At 31.4% G+C, this 24,681-nt stretch overlaps 1 protein-coding gene and 1 long non-coding RNA gene across 2 annotated transcripts in view; both read left to right on the top strand.

The window, feature by feature from the left end:
- Window positions 1-24,681, top strand: part of LOC127723840 (ficolin-2-like) — a 174,928-nt gene that overhangs the window by 46,562 nt on the left and 103,685 nt on the right. The window lies entirely within an intron of this gene.
- Window positions 1,801-24,681, top strand: part of LOC127723018 (uncharacterized) — a 103,040-nt gene continuing 80,159 nt past the window's right edge. Inside the window, exon 1 of the long non-coding RNA XR_007991798.1 lies at window positions 1,801-2,173. This is a non-coding gene — a long non-coding RNA (uncharacterized LOC127723018). The remainder of the gene's footprint in view (window positions 2,174-24,681) is intronic.

The following is a 24,681-nucleotide window of genomic DNA, read 5'->3' as shown; positions in this document are numbered from 1 at the left end:
AGGACGAGTGTACTGGTACACTAATTAAAGCATGCCTTTTACGACATTATTCAAAACGATCCATAACGAGTCCTGAATTATTGGCAGCGGCTTCATACGCTTTCTAACAAATGAAATATTTTGTTCGAGGCAAACAAAATAATACCTTCATACAAGATATAGTACATAATGTTCACAATGAATTAGAATCTCGTTACGTTGTGTCATTTCAGTTCGAGGGTGTTTGCACAACAGATAATCGGTAGATGAAGGCAACTAGTAGTCGTCAATGAGCAAATACCATACCGTATATTAATCAATAAAATGTCCCGACATGTCAAAAATAGAATAATTTAAATGAAAAAACTCTTTGGCTTAGTTGATGTACAGGACTGTATCATGTTATAACCACAAAACACATATGATAAACAACGACTAACAACAACCACCATATAACAGGCTCCTGACCTTGGATAGCATAGAATTCGGCGGGTTTCAACATGTTCACGAGCGATCAACCTTTCCTGTAAATGGAAGGGGATTTAACAACAACAAATTAAAAACAAATGGTAAAATCAGTTAACAGAAATGACTCATCAGATCGATATAAAGGACACAACGAATATATCTACAAAGTTCCAATCTAAAAGTACTCTCTATTAAAATGCCATAAACATTAGTCTCTTTTTTTTCAACGATGAAGTTTAGGAATATGTCTTAGTATATACGCACTTAATATTGATCTAATAGATAACAGTCCAAAGACAGTAAAAAAACCTACTCAGAGCAAGTAAAAAATATGATATAGAAAAATACCGAACTTCATAGAAAATTCAAAACTGAAAATGGCAAAATTGAAAACTTCAACACATCAAACGAATGGAAATATTTCTTAATGGTACAGGCATTTTCTCATGTAGAACAAAAGGTGGATTAAACTTTGTTTATAAAGCTATACCTCTCACTTCAATGAAAGCTACACTGGTTCAACTTTGTAAGTCCGGAACAACTTTCTGAATTTTCTTTCCTCTGCACACTTAAACAAAAAATATACAAACACCAATTCATACATGTTTTGCGTCCAAAGCGATTTTTCCAAAGCAAAATATTTGAAAGCCGAGGGTGTATAAATATGTTTAAATGATACCTTAAAATAATCGACCGAAAGTTAATTTATTTTAGGGACCTGAGTGTCTTAATAATTTAAGAAATGTATGTCATAAATCATGTCAGTATCAAAGCAGTGACTTACTACCACACTACTGAGCTGATGATACCCTCGGGAACTCATAGTCCAGCAGCTATTGTATTTAACCAGTACTTTAAAAAATGAAAAAAAAATAAGGAACAACGACAGAAATCGAAACTACCAAATTTAATTAAGATTGAAAGATCAGGAAAAATAGCTAACGCTTTGTACCCTTCTTCTTAATTTTCGTAGATTTGTAATACCAAATGTACGTTTTTACGGTAAACGCAAAAGGTGTCTACACTTAATAAAGGTTTTTCATTGGTTATCGTATATTTTTCATGGGACTGAAAAATGTAATTTACTCCAAGTATTTTCTAAATGTATTGATGATCTGTCATACATTAATTTCATGAAATAAGAGTTAAAAGCTCGACCAATTGAAATCATACGACTTTCTTATATCAAATTTCAAGCTCCATTGAAAAATAAATACATTTCCAAAATGTTTATGTGATGTTATTGAAATTATAATTTCAATTATTTATGACAGAAATCAATAGACCAATATATCATACAATAAAGCAATCACTTTGTTACATCTTCATAGACTCATCATATTTGTTTGGTTATTGTGCGAAGACGCTATACAGTAAAACTACAAAACCATATTCTCAAATGGTAGCGGATTATCAATGAATGCTATGTTTTATATAAGAACAGCAGTTGTGTTTGCACTTTTTGCACAATATGTTGAAAGTTTTGGTATTAAAACACAGAAGTTTAACACCAACACAAACATAAGAATAGTTCAAAATGGAGCATCAGTTCATACAGTGGAAGCAAAATCCCGAATCCAGTGTGCCATGTTGTGCACAAGTGATAGTACTTGCTGCTCAAGTACCTATGACCAAATCTTAGAACACTGTTCCTTATTTTTGGCTTGCTGCCCTATGAAGGAACCCTCTACAGGATCACATACAAGTACAAAGACTCCAAAACTAGGTAGGATTGTTACAAAATAAAAATAATCTATTATTATAAGACTATTTTAATATATCTGTTCTGTTTTCATACCTTCGCACGTAAAGGGATTATATAGTGATGCAAATGTCCGACCGTTTGTCCCCTCGTTAGTCACAAGTGTGATGTCAAGATAAGAATAAACTCATCATAGATACCAGGATAAGAATTAAATTTTGAAGTAAACTATGGACAAACCTTTTTTTAATCTTAAAATCTCATGGACCAAGATATCAAGTCAAGTTATATATTGAATGAGTTAAAAGGAAGAACGACAGAATTCGACACAACATTAGTTCTACCGTCAACCTTACAAATTGGTTGACGATACGATTTGTCAGTGTCTTAACACACTAGCAACATTTTTGCGTGGTCTTAGATCTTAAGATTCTATTATAGTCGCCTGATCTGTACATTTACCGATTATGACATTTTGACTGATTGTGAATTTGCATGCATTGGAGAAGACGCTTATCCTGTCAAAAATCTAGTCTCCTTCTTTCGGAGTTCTACGATTCTCCAAGTTACTTTGTTTGATATCTTGATTTGTCTGTTCCTAATCAATTTACGGGATTTTAACACCGGTTTTCTACTGTCGCATTAATTTAGTTGTATCTTTTTTGTCCCACACTTAGTGTTAATTGACAATTTTCTGTTAAATGTGCCAATTAGGACATGTTAATGATATCACAAATTACCTTTATGTTATATAGTACACAAGCTAAAATAATGTAGATAAACAATAAAATAAAAGTTATCTTATAGATATACAATATTTGTTTAATTTGTTTGGTCATTCTCCAAAAATAAAAGTAGGCATTCCTTTTCGTGGTTCTTAATTTTATTTTGTCCTTTGTTATGTGATTTTAAATACGCATCTGATGATCATACTGAATTCAGTGTGGGTTAATTTTGTTGTATTACTTAAATGATAATCGTTTGAAATTAAATGTCTTTGCTTTTGTAGGTAGGTGTGTTTACGTGTTTGATGTATACCTGTTTTGTATTATTTTTGTTCCTATCCAAGTTCGAATGATTCCATACTATATATTAGGATCATGATATGAAGGTCTTCATTTTTTTCTATCTATTATTTATAATTTAGCACACACTTATTCCTTACTGTACCAAGTCAGGAATATGACAGTTGTTATCAATTCGTTTGATCTGTTTGAGTTTTTGATTTTGCCATTTGATTAGGGACTTTCCTTTTAGAATTTTCCTCGGAGTTTAGTATTTTTGTGATTTTACCTCTTCTCTATTCTCTATTCTATAGACCCCATTTATACTACCATGTGTATAATTTACCAGTTATCTCATATACATCGATCAATGGTCAAATTTGTTTATATCCATCACTAAATAAAACTGCTCTCTCACTTGAATATAATACAATTCTATAAGTAAAATTCAAACACAAAGCTATCATTTTTCCTTTGAAACCCTATAGCCAGATTGAATTGGGACCTATATATTTTGTATCTACAAATTTCATGTATTTAATATAAGCGACAGTTTATAGAAATAAAAAAAAGTAAAATAACAAAAAAACCGAACTCAAAGAGAAATTCAAAACGGAATGTCCTTTATAAAATGGCAAAATCAAAAGCTCAAACACATCTAACGAACGGAAAACAAGTGTCATATTCATGACTCGGTACAGGTCAGCTTGATATTTTAATATTTCCTCGATATTGACACCGTTGAACGACTAGAATATGACAAATGTAAATATTTCAATTTTCCAATTGTCAATTTCAAAATTATCAGCATTAACATAGCCTCTGCTCACGTCAACAAGAATTTTTTATATCTCAGTTAATACGTTGCGCTCGTGTATGTTCAATCTAAACGGACTTCCTGAGCAGGTTGTGCTCCTTACATAAAACTTCGGACTAGTGGACGAAAAAACAACTGTCCATATTAGTAACAGTCGTTGTACGACTGTTTTGGTCTGTGGAAGACTGAAAATGACTTTCAAATCAAATGATAAGAAATGTAAGGGTTGTGACAGTTGCCTTATGTTGTTGTAACAGCTTATTCATGCCTATCCCAACACTTTTAGGGGTTGTGAAAAACAAAAATTATTATCCACAGTCATTTGAGGACTGTGCAGTTGTTTACGGCGTTGTCACAGTCAAATACTATTTGCTACAGTCTTGTTGTTGTGGCAGTTGTATAGTGTGTATCCCAACCTTTTGATAGTTGGGACAGTTAAAATTTGTTTGTGTCAACTTTTCAGACGTTGGTGCTGTCAAATACATTATATTATTATCATCTATTTTGGGTTTTATTTTTATTATTATTTATTTATTTTTTGCGATCGTTGTTGATCATTTTGTCGTTTCCCGTTTATTGCCGCGTCATTGTCCGTTCATTTTCGACTTGTGCGTTTGACTATCCTTTAGGTATCTTTATCTAATATTCCGTTTATTCAGAATTGTTCATAACTTGCTTCATCATATGAAAAGTCTCCGTTTAAAAAAGAGGTTAAGAATTATTGCAGAAGATGCTAATAATGCTAATGAATTCATTTTAATTCATATTTGAAATTGTTTTGATAAATTATGCAGAAGTGTAGGATTACGAACTAACGACGGTGTACCTGAAGTAAATTTAAAGAATATGACTACCTATTCTATACAGCACAATAACTGCTTTTATTTGAAGTGCTATCCATGAGGGATATTTGTCGATGATAATTAATCAAATCTGTCAAATTTGATCAAAAACGGAACAAATTTTCACAGTTAACGGTTCATCCTCTTTATTGTTTTGTTGCATTCCTGTCGGCAGACCGACCGTGGTCGTCAAACAACATTTTACAAAAGGAAGCTACAGTTGTTTAGTTAGACCACAATATAAGCTGAGCTTGAAATTGCATTCGGTGAGTAGAAATGAACAATATTTTAAAGCAAATCTATCATCATTATCATCATCATTCATCCAATATTTTGAAGGAAAAAATGTCCAAATTCTTTCTACAGTACAGGTAAGAATCGACATGATGTTATCCTATATGATCTTTCGCCGCAATTCTGCATAGTAGCATGTTCCAAGGCAGTTAGGATTTAAGATTGTAAAAAGTTTATGCATCATTGAAATTCAGGTAAATCCCCATTTTCCCTCCCCCTTTTTAATCCATTTTTTTTCTATGCTGAAAACCCCAAGTCAAACACTCTCTTAGTGATCTTATGCACATTCCTTTTTTCATCTTGCCCTTGACAAATCTCTTATTAGATGAAAATGAAAATAGGAAAATCATCAATATTGGCAGAATGATAGAAAATTTTACAGGCCTGATAGTCATTTTACATGCCTGGGCTGAAAAGCCTGTGCCCATCTGTGTAGACTGTATGTGTGGATCTAGCTGACATGGCAAATTCTGACCTGTTATCCTTGGGAGGATGTTGATGTGTGACAAAACATGACATTTCATTTATTAAAGGACCTGTGACTTGTGCAAATGTTCATATTGAACAAAAAATCAGATCAGTTTAGAACAAAATTGATTGTTTAAAGTCACCTATTGCTAGTGAAATTCTCATGTTAATCATGTGTCTTCATAAATCTGACTAAACTTTTCAATCCCCTATCCACTTCACAACCATCACCCCAAGGGTGACAAGGGAATAGAAAAAGGTCACTCTTGATCTTGTCGTCTAATTGTTAAACCCTTTTCAAGTAGGGCATTGGTTTGGTTGTGCGGGATGGCCTTTCATAGGACCTATACATATTGTATGGTAATGTATTGTTCACTGTCTTGTCCTATATTGGCATGAAATATTTGTCACTGGATTTTTTTTAACCAAAAATCAACCACATGTACATATGCATATATTGTGTTGCTAACACCGGTTTCTAAGTATTTCCCTGGTTTACTTAATTACCTTTTGGATGATGTATAATAATGTCTTGCATTTTGAAGAACACTCAAAGTAATCATGGTAATGTAAAATATAATTTGAGAAAATTCATGTTGAATTTGACTACAAAGTAAATATTCATATATTTTGCTGTTTAAATTCTTATCTATAGGTGATTTATTTAACAAGAATGCATTATTAGTATATTTGTTTTCAAATAATTTCTGAGTCATGGACAACAAAACAGATCAATTAAATGAATATATTTAATAATATAAAGCATTGAAAATGAGTATTTCTATAATGGTTCAAAATAATATCAATTAACAAAATAAAACAATATTATTAATTTAATTTTCCGGAAACAATGCACAAAGTCATAACAGTTGTCCTTTTAAAAAGGTTATTTAACAAAATGTGGTCATTGTTTCATTATGTATTTAATGCGTCTTATTGAACAAAAGGTTGTGAAGGTTGCATCTTTTCTCAAATGAATTATTGCAATGAATAAATATCTATAAATAATGTATCATGCTTATTGCTAGGTGGTTTACAGTTAACAAGAAATACAAAAACTATTTAAGAAGCAAAGTGAGCTTCCTAAATGTATTCTTTTTAGATTTAGCATAGAATATAAAATCACTAAATAAGAATGTGTGTACTATATAAACATGCTAGAATTTATGTATAAAAACCAAAATGCATAGATATTTTCATGTGAACTCTGTCATTTTTTTATAAATTGTGTCCTGTTAGCATGGTTAGTCAAAATCCATTTAATTCCTATTTACTTGATTTGGTTTTGGGGCCACTGTCTCTTTGGCATATAACCAACATCTCCTTTTATTCATGTGTTGGATATAAGCATTAATGGCCATCCACATCAACAAATATGTTTCCATGCATATATGTGTAATGTTATCTAGTTTTAACATTCAAGCCTTTTGATTTATATATAAATTTCATCGTTAAAGGACCTTCTATTCATTAGCCATATCTTTCTACATGTGTTGTGGTTTTTTCCTCTTTTTTGGGGGGGAAGGGGGGGGGGGGGGTGGAGTTGATATATCATTGATATTAGTATCCAACATCTCCTCTTATCGTGTTCAATTATATCTTTTCTGCCTTTTTAAAAAAATTAACAGCAAAATTTTATCTGTAAGCATATTTGTTTTATGTAAACATGGCATAAACTAAGTAGTTCATGAAGTTCAAAATCGTTTTTATATATATTGTATTGACAAGTAAGTTGTCACAAAATTGACTTAGTTAAATTCTTTGTATGTCTCAGAATTTAGTTTGAAAATATCTATAAATCTAATTCAAAATAAATTATTGAAATATATTTATTGATCATGAATTCTTGAACATGCAAATGTGACAGTAGAATACTAGGTAATAATCAAGATGTTAATACTGAATAGGTAATAATTAGGAATTTTTTTATACATGCTATACTGGTAATAAACAGATTTAGACACAATAGTTTATTGCCCTGAGGGATGAAAACTGTCAGGTGTATTGAAGGTGATATTATACTGAGGTTCACAAATTTTAATTATCCTCTGACTTCAAAATGTGGATATATTCAAATTATCCGCAATTAGACAGTAATCCGTCAATGAAAGTACACACCTCAGAAAACATGTAGATAGGAAGACAATATCTTTAAGAATTTAGACCCTCAAAAAAGGTTTTATTCTTCTTGTTGTATGGGACTTATAAATGCAATTGTATGAGTCCTAAAACTTTGTTATCAAGCAAATTAGGATTGGTAGTTTTCTTCCTAGTAAATACAGTTATTGTAATTGTGACTTTCTTCTAGGTAATGTATAAAGTATTAGATTAGTTACAATATTTCAGTACTTTATTCTCAATGTATATTACTTTTTGTAGAATTCACATTGGTTTGACCATGATTCCCAGCCAGAATATAAAGCCGGCTACATATGAACTTTGATTTTGATGCATAGGAAATATAGATGTCACTGAGTCACTCTAATAACTGCAAATTGTGAAACATTGGATTAATTCCTAATTTTGTGTTAATTCTTTATTGTTTTTAGAAATAACGAATAGCGCTTACAGCATTATGCCATGTTGCTGATGTGATTTTAAAACTCAACAGGACAAGAAAGAAATTGTGCATTGAACAAATTTCAAACTTACAATTTTTAAGAAGCCACATTACTGGATGACTGTGAATACCTTGGATACTTTTTCATCATGTTCATATGAAATAGCAATTAAATTGCTATTTCATATGAACATGATGAATTTGAATTTGGAATAATGAGAATTCATAGTTTCAGTGACTAATAATTGTGCATCATACATGTATCTGAATTTCATGAATACCTTGGATAGATATTCATTTAAACTAGCAATTTTGGAATAATGCATATTCGTAGTTTCAGTGAATATTAATAATGCATCATATCTGAATTCATGAATACATTGGATAATCATTTATTCAAAATAGCAATTTGGATAATGAGAATTTGTAGTTTCAGTGAAATGCATAGTGCATCACATCTGAAAATAATGCTGCATTGCAGTTGTTTACTACACAAAAATGTCAGTACTCACCTCTGAAGCTAACAAAACCTTTAAATAGACTTATTAAGAAGGAATATAGTTACGATACTGTTGTCAGGTCATTAAAGATTGCATATTTTGGCGTTAATATTGATTCACTTATAGGGTCTTTGCATCGGCACTAAACACATTTATTTAAAAACCAGTTGTTGGCATGACACGGGTTATGTTCTTCTCATATATGTTATGATGGTATGATACTAAACCCCTAACGGGAAAGATTGTGCCTGATATTCATATGATGAAGACATAATCTTTCAATCAGTTTAATTGAAGTCTGGAGCTGGCATGTCAGTTAACTGCTAGTAGTCTGTTGTTATTTATGTATTATTGTCATTTTGTTTATTTTCTTTGGTTACATCTTCTGACATCAGACTCGGACTTCTCTTGAACTGAATTTCAATGTGCGTATTGTTATGCGTTTACTTTTCTACATTGGCTAGAGGTATAGGAGGAGGGTTGAGATCTCATAAACATGTTTAACCCCGCCGCATTTTTGCGCCTGTCCCAAGTCAGGAGCCTCTAGCCTTTGTTAGTCTTGTATTATTTTTAATTTTAGTTTCTTGTGTACAATTTGGAGTTTAGTATGGCGTTCATTATCACTGAACTAGTATATATATTTGTTTAGGGACCAGCTGAAGGACGCCTCCGGGTGCGGGAATTTCTCGCTGCATTGAAGACCTGTTAGTGACCTTCTGCTGTTGTCTGTTCTATGGTCGGGTTGTTGTCTCTTTTACACATTCCCCATTTCCATTCTCAATTTTATTGACTACCCATGAGGGTATCTCACTGTCCGTCACTATTGTTGAGTGTCAAACGTCTGCTTGCTATACTTAAAGTCTGAATGTACATGTTTATAAATAAAGTCTAAATTACTGTTCAAAGTGGAACTGGCATTTTATACTGGTCAATCAAATTAAACAATACATGTACTTTAAAGTATCATTTTATTATCTCGCCTGCGAAAAAAATTAAAGTATGTAAGAAATAGGTATTACAATCTGGTTGCGGCGACAGTGTAAACTATTCGTATAAAGCTTTACATTTTAGAAGCTAAAAGACCTGGATGCTTCTTATCTTGTATTCAGATAGTAAATATGTTGATATGAAGTTTCTGTCTGTCATATATCTATATATATTTGGTACATGGGTATCTTGCAAGGTCTACATGTCTGTCAGGTAGGGTTCACCCGACCTTGACTTCATTTCAAGATTCAGTGATTTAGGTTATTTAGTTAGTAGTTACATTGTCAAGTCCGTTTCTCAGATACTTTAAGCACTAGATCAACTATTTTTTGGTGTGGAATGATAATAAGGTGTATATGTCTGACTTGCAGGTTTCATCCGACCTTGGCTTCAATGTCATGGTTCATTGAACAATGTTAAGTTTTTGGAGTTTGGTCTACATTGTATATCCCAATGTTTCTCAGATGCTATAAGCTATAAGATCACAATTTTTGAGATATGGAATGATCATAAGGTGTACATGTTTGATTGGATGGTTTCATCTGACCGTGACCTCATTTTCATGGTTCATTGCACAATATTTTCTTTTCATGGTTTGGATGTTTAGTCTATTTCTCCGATACATTTGTACTATAAACCACTACATTCATTAAATTTGGGTTATGGAATGATTGTAAGCTGTAAATCATCTGTCTGGCATTGTTAATTTGACTTTGACTTCATTTTAATGGATCATTGATAATTTCATGAATTTTAAGTGTATGTGATACTTGCAATTGTTATGATTGTAGTAAAACTTTCATATTACAGACTTTCAATGTTCACAAATTCAATTATACATGTAGGTAAATCAGACGTGACATTTCAGCGTTTTCACTCTTGTTTATATCAAAAGTCAGACAACTATTAACAATGATTATTAACATTCATTTGATAATATTATAGTTTTGTATAATGTAAAATAACCGGAATAAGGAGATGTGGTATGAATTTCGATGACACAACCATCAAATTCAACAAACAAACAAAAGCCACTATAATCATTCAAAAAGAAGCCTCTATCAGGGTTTTGCAACCCACCATATAAGAACGAAAGTAAAATATTTATAAAAAAATGATTGAAAACTAAAGAATTATGCATACCAACATGTTTAGAGGTCACCAGTACTTAATACCAGTTGGCGACAAAATTTAATAAAAATTTTGTCAGTTAAGGATATAAAACAATAATTTCTTGATTATCATATCTGATGTCTCCTATTGTTATAGGCCCATTGATAACAACTGTATTATGGTTTACCAAAATCCGTTATATGTGATCCAATATTTACAAGCTTCTGATCTCGGGCATGTTTTTCTACAGAATCATTTTATTTGCTTTTGAATAAATGCCTTCAAAATATCCCAATATATTTTTGCTACCCTTTTATTATACACAATTTGCATTACAAGGGCGTGTTTGTATTATGTACTATAGGGTGAGCTGTTTGTTTTATCTTTAATTTTATTTGAAAGCATATTTTGGGGTTTTAATTTGCTATGATTCGAAAACTTTTAGCAAAAGAAAAAATATAACAAGAAATAAAAAAAGAAAATGATATAAATAGTGGTTTCAAGACGGAGGATGAGAATTGGAATTTTCTTTTTGTGGCTGTACAATTAGAGTTTGACTCTCTTGCTTATCAATGGTGAATACACAATGTTATAACTATTGTTGTACATTATTAATATATCATGGTGTGAAAAGCTTATGAAATACAAATATGCAGCTGGCTAAAACATGATATTAAAACGGGTGATGTGAGTAATCTGCTATGATGAGACATCAACACAAAACCAACAACAATTTAATTTAGAGGTCAACATATACATGACATAGCTTTCAACAAAAACAAAAACAGTCATGAAAATTCTAACTAGTAGATTTTTTTTATAAGATCATGATAAATCAAATGATGTGGTACTTGTTTGCAATTATGACAATTTTTCACCCGATACCCAACATGCCCAAATGCATAGAAGTTAGCAACTCAACTGGCAAATTTGATGAGGTCAGAATATTTTTTCCAACATATAGGCGGCAAGATTATATATTTTTACTCAGACCAGGGCCAGAATACTTATTTTCAGTCCATCCTTATAATAACACAAAAACTACTCACAAGGTAAAATTGTTCCTTTTCTAACTACAGGTTGAATAATGTATCAATATCAGACAGGCGTTTATGTGAATTTATAAATGGTTTGAGTCACCGTCAGTATGACATGTATCATATCAACTGAAACGAAAAAAATCACAAAAAGTCATCTTGAGGTCAGCATGTAGAATTCAACAAGACCAGAGTCTAATGAATTAATACAACGAGCAGTAAACCGTTGTGTGAATAAATAAAAGATGATTTAATCTCCGAGTCTTCTTGTTTACAAAAGTTTAACGTTCACTAACGAGAGTTATTGGGTCGGCCTTAACAAAACAGTATGTCCATCCACCTATAAATATATTTTTACAAATTATACATCATAAATTGGTTGAGAAAAATCCGGTGAAAATATAAATTAACTCGAGGCATAATATGTTTGCCTCAATAATGCCATCTGAAGTGCTTTATACATTAAGACTATTGAACTTCAAATAGACCACTCGGTACATTAAACAGTACAAAGTCGAGTCAATATTAAACTTTAACTAAACTTTTCAAAAATAAAGTAAGGTAATATTAAAACAAATTGAATTGAAATAGATTTTAGAATATTTTTGTTTTCAATAGCTGCAAAGCGTGCGTTAAAAGTTACCATAGCTTTGATTCATTTTTTTTTTTTATATATATATTAAAACTGGTTTATACCACAATATTTATCATGTTTATAATTTTGTTACAAATAAAAGCTAAAAAACAATCAAATGATTTCTATTAGTGTCCAGGCCGTATGAAATAAGCCCTCGGAAATAAGTAGTTTAAAACGGGGATGACAGGTATGTATATTCCCGCTGGGTTTATAATATATTGACCGTTATTATGATGTGATTCGTAAAACTACGGGCATTGGAGATAGCCTTAAATGCATGAATGATTTCACACCTTTGACTTAATTAAAAAGTTGTTGTTTCGATAATTTTGAAAAGGGTTAACTGTTACCGTTAAAGATATTGGAAAAATCTGTTTTCAATTTATCTTATAGGTGAGGTGTTATTTCATATGAAGTATTTAATGCGTATAAGACAGCCCCATGTGAAATTGCTGGTTCAGAATTTTTTTCAAAGATATGTGAGGCAAGGTAGTTTTAAATAAGTTGATAAGTTAAACAAATAACCAAATTAGTTGCGAATACCAAAATATTCAGTGACAAATATTTCAATATCCTATTTCTTTTACATCAGTTATTATTTAAATCAATGTTTTAAATGGGTGCGACAATTCTGTCTATTTTGTTACAACTTTATTAATACGCAAAGTGAAATTGTTTTACAAATGATTTAACCTATCCCGAACTGTCAGAAATTTTGTATCCGTGACTTTTAATAGTCTTAATGACTTGATCAATGTTTGGAAGTTGCGAAACTTAAATGTAGCTATGACTATATAATGGCTGTACCAAACATATTTTAACTGTAACAACCTTTTCGGCGTTTAAACAGTTCATTTATGACTCTTTCAACGTTTTTTGCTTTGGGATCGTTATGAAATAACTGTTACAACCTTCAAATTGTTCCAGCAGTCGTATTATAACTGTGACAACCTTTTCGTCGTTAAAACAGTTTATTTATGACTGTTGCAACGTTTTTCGAGTTGGGACAGTTGTAAATCAACTATTACAACTTTAAAATAATTGTATCAGTCCTATAATGACTGTGACAACTATTTTTAGCGTTGTTGCAATCGATTTATGTATAAGACAAACACTGTTAAAGTTGGAACAGTTAAAAATAACTGCAACAGTGAAATTTTACAACTGTTACAACTTTGACAAATATTATCAGTCGTAAAATAACTGTTACTGGTATGGACAGTTGTTTTTTTCGTTCAATAGTGGAGAAACGCATGAATTTGACGCTACAATGGTTTGATGTCAACATAATAAATAAGTTGATCGATACGATAGGTCTATGTATCAAATCACTAGAGATATGTGTTCGCAGTCTTAGAACATATATACCTGAATAGTTTTTAATTTACATTTTTAGAAGATTCCTATAGAGGGTGTTGTATTTTTAGCATGTGAATTATAGGATTTAAACATCTGTTAACTACAGGTGCCTTAATTTATGAAAATAATACAAAAAAAATATTGTTGGATTCTTTGTAACATAAAGGATAACGTTTTGCCTATTGTTTGATAAGGAATAATATAAGACTATTTATTATTCTTTTTTTATTTTGATATCCCATTTGATTTGGGATATTGTTTATTCATCTATGGTTACTCAATTTATTTTAACCTCCATTTAAAATAATTAATTTAATATGATCCTGTCCCTTGTAGTTGCTTACAAATTCTACAAACATGTACACAATTTAATTATATTCGTGACATTTTGTGCACTTTATCTAATATTGTGAAATTTAATTAATGTACCAAGTATACTGCACAAAATGCAGTTTTTGACATAATGTGTCTTCACTAATGCTCAAAGTCAGAATATTAGGACAATAAGACACATGTTACGTTGATTAGCTTAAATCCCCCCCCCCCCCCAAAAAAAAAGGACCAAACGTAAACGAAATCGTTCCATTAAAACAAAATTGATGTTAACAAGTCCATTAAATGTTGCCTACATTATGAGCACTGATACGTATAAATTTGATGTGTATTATCATAATAATTTGATTTCAACTATTGCATCATAATACTACAAGTATATAGTAATTTCCTTTTCACCAGCTATGGTCTTTTCTCCTACACCAACCGACTGTAGCGAATTTCCTCCTGGAACATGTACTGGGGTACATACTATCCAGCCAGAAAACGGTCCAACCATAACTGTGTTTTGTGACATGGACACTGATGGTAGAGGGTGGACGGTAAGTTAGATTTTTCTGTCAATGAAAAAAAAAATATTATAAAAAAAGGCACCAGTAGTATACAGCTGTTCAGTAGTCATCAATCGATTTAACTGAAACAAATCCGGGTCACAACCAAAACCGAGGGAAACACATCAACTATAAGAGGAAAACAACGGAACAACATAAATACTGAACTGCTACAAAAACAAACGCCAACATACAGAGAACCGGACTATTTGATAACAACTGCCATATTCCTGGCTTGGTACAGGACATTTTAAGAAAAAAGGTGGGTTGAACCAGGTTGTATGGCTAGCCAAACCTTCCGATTATATGGCAATATAACTGTATTAATTTTTTTCACTGAAGTGTAGTTATAGAAAAAAAATGCACTTACTCTATATCTAATAATAATACATTGTTAATTCAATTAATTTCATTTTTTTAGAAAATGTCATTCTTAAAGATATCGTTAAAAAAAAGTGTATCAAAATTATTAACTGCGAAAATTAGAAATTGAAAATTGATTTTTTTTTAAAATAGTAGCACAAACTCTACAAAAAAATTGAAAAAAAGATTGTTTGCAAATATAATAATTGTTTATTTAAAATTTATTCTGAAGTATACTATTATTTTCATGACGTTGGGTCTTAAAATCTTCGTTTATATTCAAAATACTTTGTATCTGTAGACAATTCAAAGACGATTTGATGGAAATGTTGATTTCTATAGAGATTGGGAGGATTACAAAACTGGATTTGGGGATATAGCAGGAGAACATTGGCTTGGTAAGATATTTTAATTAGAATTTTGTTTTTATTACCGGTTTGTACTAACACGACGGGTTAGCATGTAAAGCAGGATCTGCTTACCCTTTCGGAGCACCTGAGATCACCCCAAGTTTTTGGTAGGGTTCGTGTTACTCAGTCTTCAGTTTTCTATGTTGTGTTTTGTGTACTTTTGTACGACTGTTTGTCTTTTTCTTTTGGCGTTGTCAGTTTATTTCGACTTATGAGTTTGCATGTTCCTTTGGTATCTTTCCCCTCTCTTGTCTAATTACCAACAGACGAAAATTAAATAAACATTTTCCAACAACAGCAGTTTACATACAAGCTAATTTGACCTTATGCATGCTAATAGAATAACCTAACTATTTGATTATATTCAAGCATATTTATAAAAATATTAGTTTCAAACTTGATTCGGTTGGCATGTGAAAACCGTAACTTACATTTTACTATATGTTTAAGCATATTTGTAATAGTCTAAGATCCAAAAACTTTAATTGTTTGTTACATCAAACGTGTGATAGCCATCAATACGTATGGTTTGTGACTCTGTTGTAACGTTCATCGAAAGTGTGATAGCCATCAATACGAATGGCTTGTGACTCTGGTGTCACGTTCATCGAACGTGTGATAGCCATCAATACGAATGGCTTGTGACGACTCTGTTGTATCGTTCATCTAACGTGTGATAGCCATCAAAACGTATGCCTTGTGATTCTGTTAGTGTTCATCGAACGTTTGATAGCCATCAACACGTATGGCTGAGATCTCGAAATACTACCTTGAAACTTTATGCTTTTATGATGGACAATAACATGAACAATTCAAAGGGCGAACTTTATAAACACCGAGAACAGTGTTGCCCATAACAATCACGATATTTTAAAAAGTGTTTGTCAGTGGTTTTCCTTACTACAATCTACTACAATCTACGTTGGTGTTATTCTTTTTGTGTTGATTGCAGGTGTTTGATACTAAATCAATTACTTTTCTAGTACTTAATCTTGGTAAATCTTGGTAGAAAATATTACATCGTGTTTATACAATTTATTTGTTGGAGACAATTTTTAACGTTTAAATGTCTGTTTGTTTGTTTTCTTGTTTGAGAAGGAATGAAAGGTTGCTCGCCGATTTCTTGATATTCAAAAAATCTATTTCATTGAACACAAATATCTATGAATTTTCAAGGTTTAAAGCAGTATATCGACAGAATATGTACCGCTAATTATCTTTTAATTATTATTTATTTCAAAAGGAAATGACAATCTTCATTATATTCTTCGACAACAAAAAAATTACCAAGTCCGATTTGATCTTGAAGATGTCAATAAGACTACCGTTTATGCTGTGTACGATGGAATATGTGTGGGGAGTGAGAGCACTAACTACCAGCTTACAATTACAAGTTACAGTGGAACAGCAGGTAATCATAATTTAAACTTATAATTACACAGGATTAAGTCCCCTTGTACAGTTGTTATTTAAATATAACCTGAAAATTGATATTGAAAGCTGTAATGGTAAATCTAGGACCGTTAAGAAATGGAATGTGAATTATCTATAAGTTTACCTTTAATTACCTGTAAAATGAATTGCAAAAACTTTATAAAACGTTGTGCGTAAATTTAATGATTTGTATGCGCAAATGTAGGGGGAATGCGTGCAAACGTAATGTACCGATCGTTGATAATTATTTGGGGACCTATTGTGTGGAGATGTGAAAATGAAGTGTTAATTCTCAATTGTCTGCTAAAAAAAAGGATCAACCTGAAGAACAAACAAGTGTTATTGGTTTTTGTTCTGTGGATTGGATATCAAGAACCTAGATGCACGAGTTATAATCGAAAATCTAAACTGTTTCTTGATTTTTGTGAGTCGAGTTTTTTAAGACCGAGTAAATAATCATTTGAAGTAAAAGTATATTTGTATGCCTGGCCAAATATAAAATCAGCATTACCAATTCAGCAATTGTTATTTTGGAAAACAAAATTTAGCCCTTGCAAAATGCCACCTATGGACCCCTCAAAGAATTCTGTTCTTAACGTGCAGAGGGCGTGGCAGTATCTACACGAGACAGTGGATTTCACGTCATAATTTAGACCAGACGTGGCTGGAATTTATACATCCCACATAGCCAAACGGATGCCTTTCTTTGATAACCGTTTTACTGCCGTTCGGAAAAACAGGAATTACCATTTTTCTTTAACCTAGTCAACTGTTTGGGTTTGCACGTGCATTGTGTTTACACTAATAATTTAATGGACCCGTTTGAACTTTTACCTGCAGACATCAAAGACAATGAAATTTAAAAAATTGTTAGCCATCTGTCACTCTTAGCTCTGTTCATACTTTTTGACCTTATAAAAATTAATCAAAGATGAAATTTTTTGAAAGTAAATGTTGGTGACACTCCCCTGTAAAATAAATGGGTCCGGTCTTGTCAATGATACCAGTACGTAATTCGACCGGATTTAACATGCTTGCAAGTCAATCATATGCCTAGTACAAGACAGTGGTGTAAAACAGAAGATGAGAATAGACTATAAAACATTTAGAAAAGACTCGTCATCTAAGGCAAACATTTTTCAACGAGCTCCTCTGTCCGTTTTTTGAATAGGGGAACTGAGACCAACTTCTGCATTTTTTTTTTAACTTTATTTCATCTGGAATAACGTGGAAATTCCAATTTTCAATTAAAAAAAGCTGTGAAATGTTCTTTGGATGAAACAGTTCAATTATGGTTTTGGATGACTGATAATTTCATGGTTTACCTTTTGTGAAAGTGTACAGATAAAAAGTTACAATTAAACATTTCTACGTTTTTTTCAACAAAATATACAATGATTATTTGTACGTTAGCAGAGAATTTGATATAAATTTAGTGAAACAAACGATTAAGGAAAAAGAAAATAATTTAGCATGATCGTTTGATCCACAGATACAAATTTGCGTAAATTTTTACCATGTTTCACGATAAATCAAGAAAAGAAGTTTTCCGCCATGTTATTGAATATTTTCAGAACGATATTGATATTGACTCAAATCTACTTTTCAACCATTATGATATAAACAATTTTAAAATGCACTGAACTTAATCTTCAAGCTTTACCGATAAAACTCATTTCAACTCAGACATAATATTGTAGAATTGATAGCAACATGACTGAACATTGCTATTGGGTAATTAGGCAAAAATGACGTATTTTAGCAGGCTTTTTAATACAAGTAATATACGAATATTATTCCATATTCATAAAACTTAAGTACACTGTGTCTAAACTACCCCGGATAAAAATGTTCGGACTCAATAGTATATAATATCCGGTACGGTGAGGGACCATCGGCAGACAGAGAAATGGTAGGATTTCTATTTATTTATTTGTTATTTTTATGATATTGAAGAAAATAAATAAACATATAACTAATTTCAATTATGAGATAAAATATTTTCTACAACCGTTCTGAATTAACGGAGAAAAAAGTAAAAAGGCATGTCAAAATGATGAATTAAATGACCTTTGGATCGAATTTGTTTAATTTCTCGTTAAATTGTGCATATTGTATGGAAAGAAAGGTAAGGCAAGAAAGATATTAAGATGGAAATTGCAAAATTTCGTCACTTCGTGCTTCTCAATGTTTGTATTTATGTGCATGGAACGAAATAAATGGGTCATGTCAAAATGGAAGGACCCGGATTTGTCTTTGCATAAGGCCCGGTTTGCTTTTTTTTTAAAACAACAAATTTACGAAAAGCAACGTTAACACGATTCAGAATAGTGTCTGTCAAAAGAAATTCAATATAGATGTTATTGGAAAACAAGCCTGTCGTGTTATGATTTATTTTAAAAGGAAAATTTTAGAAAGAAGGACACATTTTTTGAATGCTATACGTATACCTTTTTCTGTTTCTACGTATACCATGTAAGAAACAAGATTCAAAATGTGAATGTACATGGTTCCTTGTTGCACTCATCTGATTTAAGCATGCATTTCATTAAATCTATTATAACATCATGATTTTTGTTTGTTTACTATACTTTAGCACATAATACTGTAAAATTAAATAAGAAGATGTGGTATGATTGTGTCACCATATCAATTAATTAAAAGAGTAGAGCTAGCATACTTTATTATATTATATGCTATGTTTAAAATATTAACTCATTCATTCATTTATTCATTCATTGACGGACAGTCATAAAAAGACTTTAGGTTATACTTGTATTCTACACGATTTAATGGTACATGCAACCCCGCAAATGTTTCTGGTACTGTGTATACTGTGTTACAGTTTTTCACACTTGAGCAGACACATTTCAAGTTCAAAGGAAACTTTAAGCTAACATTTGAAATAAATGGTTTGCAGCATATTATCGTCACAATATCTATTTCTTTTTTAGAACAACCTACTTTGTAGTTAGAATCTCTGTAAAATTTGCCATTTTACATGAGAGTTAAATGAATATAAATACAAAAGTATCATAAGAACATAGGGTAACAATTGCCTGTAGCTGAAATGAACATGGCCGTTTTCGAAGATAATGTCATTGTCATTGTTACAATGATTTGAATGTAATTAAATCGTGATATTAGTCATGTCTAGTGTTAAGAGAACATCTTCTTTAATATACGTGTCTTTAATTCCATAGAAAGACGTATAAAAAGTATCTCACTAATGTACTGTGCTGTTGTTTTCCGACTAATCATAACATCGGTAAAATACTTTGCCTTAATTTACATATTTTAAATTTAAATTTACAGGTGATTCAATGAACGATGGGGATAACAATCCAATGAATGGTATGATGTTTTCCACTCGTGACAAGGATAACGACTTAAAACCACTTCGGTCGTGTTCTGATTCCAAAAATAGTGGTTGGTGGCATGCGAAATGTACTAATGCCAACATCAACGGTGTGTTCAAAGACAACCTTAATTGGAAATCGTGGCGCAAAGACGGCATAACAAAGACAAGAATGATGATTAAACCAAGAAATAAAAAAACATAAGAAAAAATGTATGATAGATGAAACCTTTACAATACAAACACTTTTTTGATTTTTTTTTTATATCAATGTATTAATCTTGACATCCGTAAGAAAATGGTATACTAAATTCAGTTCAATTATCAAAAACCAAGGTTATCTTGGCTTCACATGCAGCGAAAACGATATGACCATAATAAATATTTTACACATTACTCAACCCTATAATGGGAATAATAACCACTTCAGATTCATATAAACATAAATATATCTAGAACAGTATTGATATTACGAGTTAAAGAAATGCGAACGCCTTGTTTCATGTCAGATACGATTGCTCTGCTATGTATTTTACACCTCCATACAATAATATCAACGATATTTTTCTTGCTTAATAAACTTGTCACATTCTCTTGCATGCTTTCTTGTCATCAATGATGAAGTGCAATTGGCTCCTTTGTTTATTGTGAACATAAACTGTGATACGTTATTTCGGTATGCGCTCGCTTACATTGACATCTTGGATTTCAATCAGCATAAAATATATTTTTTAAAACATTATATGTGGGGTATGAGAGAACTAACTACCAACTTACGATTACCGATTACAGTAAAACAGAAGGTAATATTAATTAAAACTTATATTTCCACAGGATTGGCTCCAATTTATTCTTATTATTTGTTTTAACTGGCATGCCTTTTTAAATAATTATTCTGAAATCTTTTTTTCTTTTCAACTTCATACAACATGTACAACCAAAAACATTTAAAAAAAAAGTCTAGATTTTGTTTTATCTTCGTTTTATGGCATATTTAAATCTTTGAATTTGAATTTTACCATTTTTGTTTTGTAAGCTGGTGGAAGAAAAAAATCTGGATGCTAAAGAATGCCTTACTAAGTTTTGCCTATACAACATCGATTATGTCAATTCTGCTTTATATAGTTTTATCCTTTATGGGTGTATTTTACATAGATGTATAAAATCGTATAATATAAGCAAAATGAGGATTTTAAATTTGATGTATGCCTTTTTGTGCTTCTTCTTTACATTTGTTTGTTTTTATAGTGATTAAGATGATAACACAATGTTGACTGTTGTGCCCCTATTTTTGACATTTTTACCTATTGTGTCTGTTTGTTTTGTTCACACATCGTTGTCAATATAATGGAATTTGATGCGAGTGTCATACAAGTGAGAGGTTTAGCTAGCTATAAAACCAGGTTCAATCCACCATTTTCTACATAAAAAAATGCCTGTACCAAGTCAGGAATATGACAGTTGTTATCCATTCGTTTGATGTGTTTGTTGTTTTGATTTTGCCATTTGACTGGGGACTTTCCTTTTTGAATTTTCCTCGGAGTTCAGTATTTTTGTGATTTTACTTTTTTGTATGTTGATTAAGATTTGTATTTGTCTATAAATTTATATGACTTTGATGGTATTTTTTTAATTTCCCCTTCCATACCCAAACCGAGTCAATTAAAAAAAGGGGCAAAAAAAAAGATAGATGATACCATGTTACACCAGCGGTGAAATCATAAACAAAGTAATTTAATGCACCAATAGAACACACGGCTAAATCATATATCCTTGGTGAGAAAAAATCGTAAATTTTCAGATTAATGATGCCATAATCCTCAGAAGTGATCAATTTTGCATAATGAGGGTCAAAGGTTAATAATTATATATTTCCAAATGTAGTCTTCTTAACTGTAAATTTGGTGTTTATTTCAGAACTTGTAAACATATTGTTAAGTCAATATTTGATTCAGCATTTATGAAGCTTGTAGGAGATATCAAATTAAAAAACGTAACGTTTTTATGCATTAAAATTGACGTTTTTATTAGGTAAGAATTTTGTTCAATTATGACTCAATTTTGTTTCCATACAAGAATAGCCTTGAACTTTGATTATAGAAATTCATATAAAAATGTACTTTTTAATAGACTTGTCAGTATTTAAAACTTAAACGGTAAGTAAAGGAGGGGAAAAATTTTATTTTATTGAATTTAGCCCCACTGGCTTTTTAGTCAGTATTTGACATTTTCATTTCAGACTAAATGTATCTATGAAATTTCTGTTTTTACATAAACATGTGTTCGTATAAATTTTTTCAAATATATATTAGTATCCTGTCAACGTTTCTTGGCGTTATTTGACGTTCGTAATGTGCCAAGTATCATATCGTGTAGAACGAAAATAATGTGTGTGTGATAACATACATAAATGTATTAACAACAGAAAAAAAAAAAGACAATAACGAATGCAAAGTAAGTTTTTTAAATTCATTCGAATGTTTAAGATGTAAATAGCTCAGATAATTAAGCAGCATTATCATCATCAACATCTGTCAAGTGTGTATTGATATAATGACACAGGTGTTTTACATTGAGAAAGTTCAGTACAAGACAAATTCTCTTCAAAACGAACACATCTTAATGTGCACTGATTCACCTTTGCACATGCACACCAAACCTTGAAGGAAGTCTGATGACATTTGACCTTTAAACAAAAACGGTTCAAGAGCAAAATTTCCTGCTTTCCAACCAAACTGTAGAAGCATACCAAGAACCTATTAAGCTTTATGCGCATTCACCAGATTTTTCAATAGAGATCTCAACACGCGTAGTTAAAATGATGCTTCTCAAGGTGGAAGTTGGGCTTAGTCAGAGCATTTACAGGTGATAAATTTCACACATAGCCTGTTCAGATTTTTATGGCAACGTTACGACTTTTTCTTGGTATCATACCACATTGCTATCAACCTGACGTCGAATGAATCATTTATATCTTATGGTGATATATAGAATAAGCCACTGAATTGAACGGAAATAAGTCATTGCATTGATCTGATATAACTCATTGAATTGATAGGGTGTTTCTTTCAATACCTTTAGTAAGGATTCCAACAGTATGTGCAGTCGGACGGAACGAACATAAAACTGAATTCATTGACTCTCACAACTTAGGAATGTAACGCCGACAATACGTAGGGCTAGACACTATTCCTGTGTGAAACTACAATGCAGACATACGAGTCATTTAAGAGAAATCTTTAGTGACATCATCAATAGTAACAACATTAACAGTACCAATTTTACTGCACCAGATGCGAATTTCGACAACAGAATTTTTCAGTGATGATCGAGATCAAAATTTTGAAAATCCAAAACGTACCAAAAAAAAACATGAAGAGTTATAAACCAAAAAAAGACAAATAGTATACTCAAAGCCATACAAGGAAACAGAGCTTAGCATGAAGGAGATATTATCCTTGATTTAAATTTGTTTCAAACCTTTTGAAACAGAAAATTTTAAAAACACATTATACGTTTTTTTTTCATTCCAGTACCGAAGTACTGGCTACCGGGCTGTTGATACCCTCGGGAGTAACAGTCCACCAGCAGAAGTATTGACCAGTTGTAATATTTAATAAGGGTACCTATTTTTTTGCATCAGATGCGATATATATGGAACTGCTGAATACTATGTTTGATTTACCCATGCTTTGTTGTAGTTGTATAATAATTGAATCGCTGTAATAATTCTACAACCTATATGGCGTTGTTAGTTTATTTTTAACTTATGAGTTTTTATGTCCCTTGGGTATCTGGAGCATCTCTTTTATCAATTTATAACAATCTTTTAAAAAGCTTGTTATTTTGAAACAGAGGAGAGAACATCATAAAGGAAAGCATCATGAATTTTAAATGGATGTTAATTCTCTTTTTGCCTAATCTATGTTTATAACGGATTTGAAAAGGTTTGACTTCAGAAGTACAGGGCTAAAGAAGGTAAAACAACTCATTGGACTATGTTTAAAAGTATAACAAAAATACGGAACTCTTTGTAAATTCAAAATGGAGAAGTCTACATAAAATTTGACAAAAACGCCAGCAAAAATCCGAGTCACGCTAAAGAGTCATATGAAAAAAGAGCATAATAGCACAAAAACAAATAAAAGGAAAACTGTGAATTAATAAAAAGTTCACAACTTCAGGACCTATTATTTATCGCTCGGGACCATCTTGTATTATTTGTGAAGTATACATCAAGCTGATAAAATAAAGATATATAGTACCAATAAAAATCACCGACCTTTAACGTTTTATACAGATCAGACAGGAATCCGACTAAAAAAAATATTTACATCAATATATGGTCTCCAACAACATAAACACTATACAAGTGTTAAAATATTTCATATTGTCATATTGTTAAGCTTGTATAAAACGAGGTTTGATATCTTTTAACGTTATAATCTCTTCTGTTATTCCATTG

Source organism: Mytilus californianus, unplaced genomic scaffold, assembly GCF_021869535.1.
Source record: "Mytilus californianus isolate M0D057914Y unplaced genomic scaffold, xbMytCali1.0.p SCAF_13, whole genome shotgun sequence".
In the NCBI taxonomy this organism is placed as follows: domain Eukaryota; kingdom Metazoa; phylum Mollusca; class Bivalvia; order Mytilida; family Mytilidae; genus Mytilus; species Mytilus californianus.
This window is presented reverse-complemented; position numbering and strand designations above follow the sequence as displayed.